Here is a 13,352-nt window from a genome sequence, read left to right on the forward strand (position 1 = left end):
AGAGCAGAGTTATGAGCACCGGCTTCCTGAGAAAAGTTCCGAATTGCTCTCATATAATTTCCTTTTATTGTAATTTTGTCAATAATGACCTTTCCATCTGCAGTCCAAGTTAAGATAGAATCACCACTCCCTGGTCGGGTAAAGTTCTATCCAACATTCCAAGAGGAAAACAGACTTACTGGAGTAACTACTGAGTTAGTTTTAAAGAAAGACTAACTTTACTCCAAGAAACAAAATAATGGAAACCTGGAATGAGTCAAAAAACTGGGAAATATTTAATTAGCCTAGTCCTTTTAGACAGCTCCCCTTTCTGCATTATTTAAGGAAGTCTTAACTCTTAAGAGTAGCTGTGTCAAACATTTCATCTCTAAATAATGTCAACCAGAGCAGAGCTTCTTAAATAATGAGAAAAGACAAACCACAAATAAGGTAACAGAGGTACATATTTTTTTCCTGTGGTTTAACATTTCAAATTTAATAATTATTCATGGTCTGTTTCTGAAAAATGCATTGCCCAGCAGACAGTGATGCAGAAACACAATATTTCTATTTATTGCATATCTGTGCTAAAAAGCACATTCCATAAGGAGAAAAAATCCAGACCGGTTTAGACCAATACAATACAGCCTTCTTCAGTGTAAAAAGCACATATCAGAAAGATCCCTCTATTTATATCAGTGGCAATTAGAATCATGTCACAAATCAATTTACTTAAAGGTGCTCATTTAATCCAGGGGGGAATAAACAACCTAATTTAATAATCCATTTTTTCTCCATCTGAGTCAACATTTGATGCCAATCCACAGTCTTTGATCTGTTGCCTTTGATTTTGTCAATAATGGTAAAGTGGAAATTAGCTCTGGGATGTTTAATTGTATGTTTATATAGGGCATTGGTAAGATGTTTATGTCTTAAATCTCTTAGAAGTTCAGCTATTCTGAACTTTACTGACCTAGAGGTTTGCCCTACATAAAAAGCAGAGCAACCACATGTAACCAGATAAATAACCCAGACAGTTTGACAATTCCCAAAAAAAGAAATAGTGTAAACCATACTGGTATTTGTATTAATGAAACTGGTTGTTTTGTTCATTTTAGGGCAATATATACAATGTTCACAAGGGAAACATCCCTTTAAGTGGTTCCCTGAAAGGGTTAGTTGTTTTGCTGAGTTCAATGGACAATGTCTTTTTTATAATGACTGAAAATAGAACCCAAATTCCTGTCTTTTCTGTATGAAAACAAACACCTATCACCCAAAACTGCAGTTAATTTATCATCTGCCATAAGTATATTCCAGTTGCATTGTACACTATTGGGCAATCTCGCAGTATTGCATCAATATGTGGTAACCAGCCTTATTACTGGGTTTGAATCAAAATTTTTAGTCTGATATTCAAGTAACCCCTCACGCTGTAAAGATTCAACACTGTTCCTCGCATGTAAAACCTGTTCCAACTTATAAGCTCTATCTGTGAGCCGGGTGGTTAAATTATCCCTATAAGTATGATAAGAGCTGTCATCAGAACAAATAAGTTTTATTATCATATACTGAGATTTGGGTATATTCTTACAAATATGTGGCAGATGATAGCTGGTGGCATGGAGGAACGATTTGCACTGGGGGTATTTGCGGTGAACTTCAGTTTTAAGTGTGTTATCTGATTGTCTGGTTATCAGACCATCAAGAAAAGTAATCTGATCATAGTTATAATTAACCGTAAATTGGATTCCCCATCTATTCTCATTAAGATAATTCACAAACTCATGAAGATATTCTGAGTCCGCCCTCCATACCAACCAGCAATCATCTAAGTAATGCCTCCATATATCCATGTTCCCAAGAAAAATGTTATGAGAATTGTCATATATAAGCTGCTCTTCTATATAGGCCATAAACAGATCGGCATAAATAGGGGCAAAAGACGCCCCCATTGCATGCCTTTGATCTGTAAATAAAAAAACATCCCGATAGAGAAAAACATTTTTGGTGAGGACATATTCAGCTAATCCAATCAATAACATATTGAACCCAGGTGGATATAGTTCTAATCTGTTAAGCCAATATTTTAAGGCCTCAATGCCAGCCCAATGAGGGATGTTGGTATAAAGGGCCGTCACATCCAGGCTACACAATATCCAACCCGGTTCAAGTTGGGAATCGGAAATAATCTACAAGAATTCAGTAGTATCTTGAATTCTAGAGCATATCAACTTTAACAAAAGCTTCAGATATTTTGTCAGAAACTGTGACAATGGTTCAGTCAAAGAACCCCTACCAGACACAATTGGTCTTCCTGGGGGGTTGTGTAAGTTCTTGTGTATCTTTGGCAAAAAATAAATGTACTGCGGAACTGGATCCTGGGCAGTAAGATGATACACTGTGTTTTTAGATATGATACCCTCCTCTTGCACCAGGAGTAAAAAATCGTTTTGTTTTTTGAAGGGGGGGGTGGGGTCAAGAGCAAACATGTATAGTAGCAAACATTATTTAACTGCTGCAAGGCTTCCATGTTATATTTTACCCAATCCTGAATCACCACTGCCCCTCCTTTATTGGCAGACAAAATTACCAACTCATGATTTTGATTAATGTTCCCTGAAATCAAAATGTAAGTCTTTGAGAACACTCTTTTGAAACAACAACACATTTGGATTCATAGGAGGTTGAAATGTAGATTTGTGATAACAAAATTCGTCCTGAGAGACAAATGATTCTCTATTCTGAGAAAAATAAATGTAAATTTAAGGACCTACAGAATGTAATAACATCATTAGCAAAATCATTCTCAGAAACATAAAAACCTGGTATAAAGGTTAATCCTTTATTAAGTATATCAATGTGTGTAGTAGACAGAGTACAAGAGGAAATATTTAAAACATAAGTATTATTCACTTCTGTGCAAACATGCGTAGTAAGCCCTCCATATTGTGCAGCCCGTCTGTGTTTTCTTCCTCCCCTCTTTTGTGTATATCTAAAGGGATGTTATTATTCCTTTAGGCTATGGGTGAACTTGTGATGCCATGCATATCCGACTCAATGGCTGAGGACAAATCCTCTGCTGAGGTATCATTATATGTAGCAGATTATTTTCAAAATAGAGCGGAGGCGTTTCTTCCTAGGTACATATTTGGGTGACTGTTGAAATCTAACCTGTTTGACTTGATTTCTGAAAAAGGGATCCCCACTTGCATAATCTGTCAAGTCCCTTGAGAATTTTTTCTTTTTCTTTTCTTTGAGTTGTCCCTCAAAGGTTAGTAATTCCTGACTAAGTTTTTTCAAATGAGATATATATTGGGGTGTCCCTCAAACTGTTTAATGGAGTCACACAACAATGTAATCTCTGATAATTCTTGATCTATAGTTCTCTCATAGTGCCCCACCAAGATCTCAACAAAACTCATGGTGGCCTTGTGTTGTGCCTCACTAAAAGCCTTCAATAAAAAAATCATCACAGTTGTTAACTAGGGGCTGAACCCTAACCCTCAGACCTCTGGGCATAATATCTTTAAGCATATATGCCTTAAATAGTCTTAAATGCCATACATTACTACGTAACAACTTCATACTCTTACTTAATTTTAAAAATTGTGTTGCACATGAATTATCTATGGGTGCTGACGTCCCAAGATTTTCATCTGAGTGATCCCCATCTAAACCAAATACCGCCAAATCATTGTGGTGCAAGGCTAGACCCTTATGTAAACTATTGATATCCATATTAAATGTCTAACTACCCCACAGAAATAGCAAAAATAATTGAGGTAATATGTTTATATAAACCAATTACTAATTATTGAATGACTACTCTTCAATATCAGCGTAATTCTGTAGTACCGTGGTCAGTGATATAAATAATAAGATATTAAATCAAGGTATGCTGCGTCCAGTGAACTAGGAGTTGAATGAATCAAGACAACTACACAGAACAATAACAGCCACAAAATGTGATATTTGTTCAGTATCTCACTTCTGAGTATATGAGATTAAACAATATATGATACATGCAAAAACACCGGATGCAGGGTGGTATTCAACGAAATGGAACCTTGGTAATAAAAAATGTCTTTACTAAGTCCAAAAACTAGTGATGTAGACCACAAGATGAAGTATAAATACAAATAAAACCACAAAATAAAAAGTTGTTAAGCACTTTTGTCAATACTTAGACTTCATCAGAACAATAAATTGCTGGCTAGTAACTCTTTAAATACACACCTAACCAATTGGATAATTGTTGAACCCGCATAATTTCCTTTCAGTTAAAAAAGCATCCCAGGAAATGCAGAATGGTAGTAGTTCCCACACTAGTTACATAAACATATAAACATAAAATGGCAACTAACCAAATGTTGAATATAATAGTACAATATGCAAAATAGAATGATTCATAACATTAATAACTGTTTAAGTTTCAAAAGTGATGCTATAGAAATTCTGTCATTAAGACCTGGAGGGGAGTACGCATTCAGTCTGATCTGCCACTTTAACTCAATGAACTCCAAATATTCCTCGACAGGTCCCCCCCTTTGCCCCAAATCTACTTGTTCAAGAATAAAAAAACTAAAATTGTGATTGCTCTGATTACTAATATGCCTAAATAAGGCATTGTTCATATTTTTCTATTTGATGTCATACAGATGTTGGTAGACTCTGAGTCTAAAAGCATTTTTTGTTTTCCCCACATAATAACCTTGACAGTTTTTACATACCACAATGTAAACAACCCCCTTAGTGTAACAAAACATTTTCTTTTTATTAGTGATGTATCCAAAATTCTTAAGTTTGAATTTGTCCGTATCCAACATGTAAGGGCACTGGGGGCATCTACCGCATTTATAAGTGCCACCTATAGTCAAATTAGGTTTACCTTTTTCAAGTAGTCCTTTTATTGATGTACTCTTTCTGTAGACTGTAATGGGTCTATTGCCTACCTTATCCAAGACCCTGGTATCATTGTCAAAAACTTTCCAATATTTGTATATTATATGTTTGATTTCTTCAGCATCTACAGAATATGATGATAAACTAACTACAATTTTGAGTGATAGATGTTTGTTTTCATAAGAAAAGGCAGGAATTTGGGTTCTATTTTCAGTCATTATAAAAAGGGACATAGTCCATTGAACTCAGCAATACAACTAACCCTTTCAGGGGACCACTTAAAGGGATGTTTCCCTTGTAGACATTGTATATATTGCCCTAAAAGTAACAAAACAACCAGTTTCAGTAGTAAAAATACCAGTATGGGTTTACACTATTTCTTTTTTTTGGGAATTGTCAAACTGACTGGGTTATTCATCTGGTTACATGTGGTTGCTCTGCTTTTTATGTAGGGCAAACCTCTAGGTCAGTAAAGTTCAGAATAGCTGAACATCTAAGTGATTTAAGACATAAGCATCTTACCAATGCCCTATATAAACATACAATTAAACATCCCAAAGCTAATTTCCTACCATTATTGACAAAATCAAAGGCAACAGATCAAAGACTGCAGGTTGGCATCAAATGTTGACTCAGATGGAGAAAAAATGGATCATTAAATTAGGTTGTTTATTCCCCCCTGGATTGAATGAGCACCTTTAAGTAAATTGATGAGTCACATGATTCTAATTGCCACTGATATAAATAGTGGGGTCTTTCTGATATGTGCTTTTTACACTGAAGAAGGCTGCATTGTATTGGCCGAAACCGGTCTGGATTTTTTTCTCTCTATGGAATGTGCTTTTTTTTTTATGCAATTAATAGCAATATTGTGTTTCTGCATCACTGTCTGCTGGTCAATGCGTTTTTGGATACAAGTTTGGGACCTGGCAGTTGCCTTACTTGCAGGGGCTGTCTTTCTTAGAGTTGTCTGTTTCTGAAACCACACACACACACACACACACAGACACAAACACACACACACACACACACACACACACACACACACACACACACACACACACACACACACACACACACACACACACACACACAGTTTACTGATGCTGAATGATATCTCCTTGAATATAAATTGTACATGGAGACAAACTTTTCCTCAAGGTGAAGTGATTGTAAAGTTAATGTTAATTAGTTTGGGAGTCCAGGATGTTTCCTCTGCATGAAGAAATTTGCAGAGTATTTTTCCCACTTAAAGTTAGCTGATTTTATATTTTGATTTCAGTTAGCATCATTTTACTTAATTTAATAGGATGAAAGTGACATTCAGTAAAATACAGTTAGAAGAAATATGTGCAACAGCCTAAAGATGCACGTGCATATTCTTTTTACTTTTCTTATTTTTATTCTGTCAACTATAAGCTTCTTAAGCAGCTATTATGGGTATATACTGTACAGCAGTAAGGCCATGTGTCAATAACTTTGGGAACATGTCTTTATTGGCATTGCTTGGAGCGTATTATTATTCCTATGCAATTAGTGAGTCTTAAAATTACTATAAAGCAAAGGTAATGACTTTCCCTCAAATAATTCTGCATGCATGTCTTTTCCTCTTTTTGTCTTTTTCTACTTTTTATGCAATTAAAAAAGAATATATATATATATATATATATATATATATATATATATATATATATACATACCACCTCACATGAGACACTGTGAAATGCATGCTATTCATACGTATCACAACTGTGAGACAGGCTCTAGGCTTAACATGACTACACTTATGATCAGCTCTCTTGTTGATTAGTACTGGGTGTTTCAAGGGATGTTGCACTAAAGATCATGATAACGCCAATTTTGGGGATGTCTGCGTCCTGAAATAGTGCACTAAGCTCAAAACTGGTATACATACAAGCAAGACGATCTGCCCTCAGCATGGAAGAGGTGCAGTTTGTCTTGCCTCACTTAAAAAAAAAGCTTTTGTCTATGATAATTTTATTTTTACTTTTTAATTTGTTTCATGTTTGAGGCTTTCGAAGGTTTTCTGATCCCTGTTTGTTTTAGGAAATGTGGGAGTTTATGAGGCCTGATTCTGTGAGCCCCGCAAATAAAATATGCTACAATAACAGCAATTTGAAACACTTGTTTTTATACCTTGAAACGATTTTTAAAGGAAGACAAGCCCTTCCTTCTCTCATCATGGAGGACTATGGCTCCCTTACTCTTGTTACTTTTATATACCGACTCCAGGATCACTGTACCTTGGAGTAGTGGGAAAGCTCATCGGTACCACAGCCATATACTTAGTGTATGCTCTCCCGTTTCACATTTTACAGTCTTACTATTCCAAGGACACATTTATAGCCCTTATAATTTTAACATTAATGTTACTGTGTTGTAGAAAAACAGAATAGCTGCACTTTCACAAGAATCATGGAACTGATTTACAGTTATTAAAAATACTCCAAGTTCCAGGAATTTTAAATGTGATTGTTAAGCATAATTTCTAGACAGTTCCATTGTTTCTTTATAAGTTTCAATGCAGCTCTGTATATGCAAAATTAAAACAAATTCTAAATACAGTTGAATCAACAAAGCAAACTGTCTTTTCTAAGATAGGGAACACAATAAGTGCAAATAATGAGTAAGTATTCTGACCTAAATGCAAAACTCCACGAAACCTTAGCCCAGAGTCTGGAATTTGGTTTATTTTTCCCAGAAAATGGAAAGCCACAGCTTCTAAGAGGGAAATTATTGCAATGTCCGGTTGGATGTAGTACTTACCTCCCAAAATACTTTTAAACAGCAACACCGGCAGGGGGATTCAAAAACATGCCTACTGCAATTATGCTGAGGCTACTGCCAGTAATTCTTTTAGTGCAATGTGGCCCAGAGCCAATAATATATTAATTAGCTTGAATTTTGTAGCCTAAGCCACTACTAATTATAAAACTCAAGAAACAGAAATGGCAGGTCCAGCAGAGAGAGAGAGAGAGAGAGAGAGAGAGAGAGACACAGAGAGAGAGATTCATGAGATGTTCTAGGAATGGCATGAAGAGAAATGTCATGCAAGTAGCAGGTACATACCTAAGTGCACACACATGCATTACATAGTGATGCTACGAGAAAGCATGCAAGTCACAATAAATAGCTTACAGCAACATTTATAACTAAAAAGTTTAATGTAGTAAAGCGCTTTTCGTTTGCTCTGTCAGCAAACTTCAACAGCTGTTGAAGTTTGCTGACAGAGCAAACGAAAAGCGCTTTACTACATTAAACTTTTTGGATTTTACTGGTGTGCTACTAGTTTTGCTTCCACCCATTTTCTTTGGGTTTTCAGTTTGTTTTGTTTAACATTTTTTGAACATTTATAACTATTTTATTACTTTAAAATGGGTGCATAGCAAAGCAGGAATAAGAGTATAGCAAGCAAAGGAACATAGAAAAAGAAAAAGGGAGGAGTAGGCAGGTGGAGGAAAGTGTACTTTTTTGAGGGAGAGGTGTCCATTTTTTTAAAGGAAAGATGGAGAAGGATATAATGGTAAAGCAAGGGATGTAAAAAGGGAGAGCCTTGGAAGCAGAGACATACAAACAAACCAACAAACATAAAAGAGAAACACTGACAGAATAGGGGCTGACACCCATGTTGGGGGTGACAATAGAATTATAGACATACAAACAAAGAGAGGATATTGCTGATGGGGAGTACTGAACAACAAAAAGAAGGTAGGTGACATCTAAGGAAGTGAAACACCAAAATGTAGGATATGGTGGGTATAACCCTCCCTTTTCCATATGCTAGGCCAGAGCTAGGGAAGGATCAGTTAACACTGTGAACACTCTTCCCTCTGGACCCCAACTGAGGGGGTGCAAACAGAGCAAGTCAGTGGTGCAATTCATTAAACCACACAAGGTCCTTCTCCATGTGGCCAATGTGAGCATCTAGCTCTGCTCCACTAACTCCCCTAAAACCTCAGCCAACTCCTGCCATATGAGAAACTGTGCATTCCTGGCAGTGTCACTGGAAGGAACAATAGCTGTCTCCCTTTCTCGTGAGTGACCTTCAGAGGCTGCAGGAGATGATACCTGACTACCTCCCAACCAACCTGAAGGACAGACAGAACTGGAGCCAGTTTCAGTGTTAATGGTAGAAGGCTGAGCCTGATGGAGGGCTTTGGAGATTGTCCATGCCACTGGCACAGCAGCAGCAGGTGCTGCAAGAAATGGAAACATAAATGAATAAATATAAGACAAAAAACATTAAATAATATAAACAAAGGGTAGTGACAAAGAGAGGGAGAGGGGCAGAAAACATATAATTATGTATACGACATTTGATTTATTAGAGTGCTACACAGATATGTACTACACATATGTACTTCCTGTATAGTACACAGATATATACTAAACAAACAGTATATATTTTACTGTTCAACACGTGTAGGAACACTTGCAGATAAACGCTCCTTATCCAGGAATAAAATAAACAAAGTTTGATAGCAAGTGGATAGGAGTGAAGCTAGACAGCAAACAAATATAGTTCAAGTCCAACACAAAGCCCTTCAGAGTTTCAAATATTCCAAGTAATCCAAATAGAACCACCAAGTCCTGTGGTAAATATTCTTTATTCAACAGACAAGCACTTTCGCTGAGTACAGCTTCGTCAGGTCAATTCAAAAAACAAAATCAAGTCCCATAATATATAGGTAATCCAATTAAATTACAACAAAGTCAATTAAACATTTAAAAGGAAATGTAATGTTAATAAAGACTTATAAAAACATATAAAATATTACTTCAAATTAAAACCTCTATAGCACTTATAATAAAAACATATATGTGAGAACATGTAAGGGACAAATATGTGTATAAGTGGAACTGTATAAGTTTATTAAAACAATATACTAGTGTGTACAAGACTCACAGATACAAGAGCTGGTCTATTATGTTATTCCTAGTTACTGTTATGTGATGCAGAGTGTCTATTTAATGTGCCTACGTCTCCTAAGCCTGGGTTTGATGGATGCTCTCTCATTCAACCCTGATCCATGGTCAGCCCTCAATCTAACTATCCAATCACTCTCCCTGCTTTCAGTGTAATTCCTTAGGTCACCTCCTCTCTTGTTCGGGGTGACAACCTCTAGGGCTCTAAACAGAAATGTATGTGTGTGGTCATTACTGCTAACATGCTTGGCTAAGGCATTGTGGGTCTATCCTTTCCTTATATGATATGCATGTTCTCTTATTCTGTCCCTAAATTTGCGGTCCGTCTTTCCCACATAAAAACTGGTACATACCTGACATACTGCAAGATATATCACATTGCTGGTCATGCAGTCAGCAGTAGCAGTGGTATCAAAAATTCTTTGTGTATCAGGATGTACAAATTCAGTGGAATTGTCAATATATGAGCAGAAATTACAATGTCCACAAGATACTGTGTACTGTCTAGTAGTTGTAACCTGCTTAACCTGTCTCGGATAACATAGTATCCTCTTAAGATTTTTTCTGTTCCTATATTGGAACTTTGGGGCATCACCAACAATGTCCCTAATGGCATTGTCAATCTTGAAAATTTCCCAAAATTTACCAATTATTTCTCTCATCTCAAAATGATCTGATGTAAAAGTAGTGGTAAATTTCACAACTGGTGAAGTAGTGGTAGTAGGTGTATTTCTACCAAGTGTGTCTGTAGCCTCATACGGTCCAAAATAGGGTGCTGCTACTGTATGTCTTAAATCATGTATATTATGTAGATTGTCCTCAATCTCAGTGATACCATACCCTCTATCTAGCAATCTCCCTTTTAAATTCACCAATTCTATGTCAAAGCCCTCTTCAGTCGGGTTCAGTCTAGAGGCTCTGATGGCTTGGCCCTTAATAATATTTTTAAAAACAAAAGAGGGATGCATGCTAGATCTCAATAATAGAGAATTGCTATAGCACGTCTTCCTGAAAACACCAGTATTGATCAAGCCATCCGATAGTTTCTCTATATACAGGTCCAAAAATTCAATCTTATCTAATGAAAAATTCATAGTAAATGTGAGGTAATTAGTTAAACCATTCACATCATTCAAGAATAGTACCAATTGCTCCACAGTGCCATTCCATAGAACAAAGACATCATCCACAAAACACCGGAACAATATAACATGTTGTTTGAAGGCTTCTAAATTGAATAGTACCTTCTCTTCCCAGCAGGCTAAAAACATATTGGCGTAGCTATTAGCGCAAGGTGTTCCCATAGCTACGCCATCAACCTGCCTATAAAGAGCATCATCAAACATGAACATGTTGTTCTCCAATATTAGTTCTAAGAAATGAACCAATAAATCTATTTTCACTTCACTGTAATCACTATGTGTATGTAAATAGTCAGATATATAAGTGAGTCCAAGTTGATTGCGGATAACAGTGAAGAGAGACTGTATATCAAATGTCACAAAAATATAATCACCCACTGACTCATGACTCTTGAGGCATTCGTAGAAGTCCAATAGAAACTGTTTCGAATCTCTTAATACACATGTATTTTTATTCAAGATGGGTCTTAAATTCTTTTCTATGTATACCAAGAGATGCTCGGTGACCCATCCTCGACCAGAGACAATAGGTCTCATGGGTGGATTAGTGGCATCTTTGTGAATTTTAGGAGACCATGGATAACTGGCATCATAGGTTCTTTAATAATCAAGTATTCATATAGGTCTCTATCTATTAGTCCACTCAAATGAATGTCTAATAGAGTATCCTTTATCAGCCTTATGGTATCCTTCGTCATCTCAGATGTAACAATCTGATAAAACAATCACTCAACATGTCATTCATTGAGTTGTAATAATGTAGGGTGTTCATTACCACCACACGTCCTCCCTTGTCTGCAGGTCTAACAACAATAGAATTGTCATCCTGTAAATCCCTAAGACTAATTCTTTCATTGTATGTAAGGTTGTCTCTCCTATAAGACTTCCTTTGTATATTGCCATCATAATATTTGTAAAGTTCTTCTTCCGTGAGACGCTGAAATGTCTCTATTAGTGGGTGGTTAACTGGAACATAATCACTAAGATTTTTAAAACAAATTCACCTTTCGTCTGTTCACTAGGTCCAGTCCCCTTATGTAATAACCTGAGCATGACATTTCTACAAAATACTTTCAAATTTACCATAGTTTCAGTGATATTACTTGTACATTTGGGTATAAAATTCATCCCTTTACTTAATAGTGAAACATCATCTTCAGTCAAGAGTCTATCAGACAGATTATGTATCAACGTCTGTCTTTGTTCCACATCTTCTTTAAGGTTTGATTCTGTGGAAGTTCCTCTGAAAGTTTCCTTTTCTGTCGTCCACGACTCATGGATCGTGCACGTCTGGGACCCTTCTCCAAACGAACCGGAAGGGGAAAAGAAACATTCAGAGGTGAATCAGAATGTAAGTTCATCTGATTACATTGCTCTTTCGGTCTGGTTATGGCCCCTGGACATATGTCCTTGTTATTACTAGTGACGGGCTTATTTTTAACTATTTGTACCTCAGGATATAGATTGGTTCCAGTATGCATACTGGGATGCACTAAGTGTATTACATCATTAGAATCAGTGTTGGTCATCACTATGGATCCTGCAGGGTCAATAGAATCAATGTGTGATGTGACTCCATCCACCTCCACATCCCTCCCCTGCTGTTGCAAAGTGTCATTGTATCTAATATTGACAGCACCATTCATAGATATCTGACCTTCAGTCCTGACACTCTCCACAACATTAATGTCACCAATAGGACATATATTCTGTGTTGCACTAACATTTCCATCAGTAATTACATCACTTGTTCCCATTAAATTAACAGAAGATGTTCTCACATCTCTCATAACACTGATATTGTTTCCAGAGTTAAAGTTCTGGTGTCTCATATGCACATTCCTGTTCACATTATTATCAGCAGTAATATTAGGTTGTACATTACTATCTATACCAGAAACATTATCAGAATTAAAATTATTCCTAGGCCATGTGAAGACATGGCCTAATTTAAAATCATTTAAATCTCTTATTATTTTATGTTTTTTCTGTTGCATTAGTTTGCGCTCTAGTGCTAACACACTATCTAACATGTTCTCAAAAAGTGGTTGCACTGTACCTTCTGCAAACTCGCTAAAAATGGCAGTTTGTTTATTATTAATATCCACAGTCAACGCTGTCTCCTCTGGTTCAAAGAAAGTAATCAGAAGCTCCATATACTTCCGACTAGCGTCCAGGTTCAGTTTTTGCCAAGCTGACAGCAATTCTGGGTAGTCTCGGCCCTGACTGGGCATGTTGAATATCCGCAAACCTCGTGGAACAATATTTCTGTCAATACAAAACTGCAAATGCAGTCGCTGTATCTGGAGCCTCTTAAGTTTAAAGAAGCTTCTTTCAGTCTCATCGAGAAGCCTGTGCAGCTTCTCCATATCGACGGTC

This window comes from Protopterus annectens, chromosome 2.part2 (assembly GCF_019279795.1).
Source record: "Protopterus annectens isolate FY-2018-M chromosome 2.part2, PAN1.0, whole genome shotgun sequence".
Taxonomy (NCBI): Eukaryota; Metazoa; Chordata; order Ceratodontiformes; family Protopteridae; genus Protopterus; species Protopterus annectens.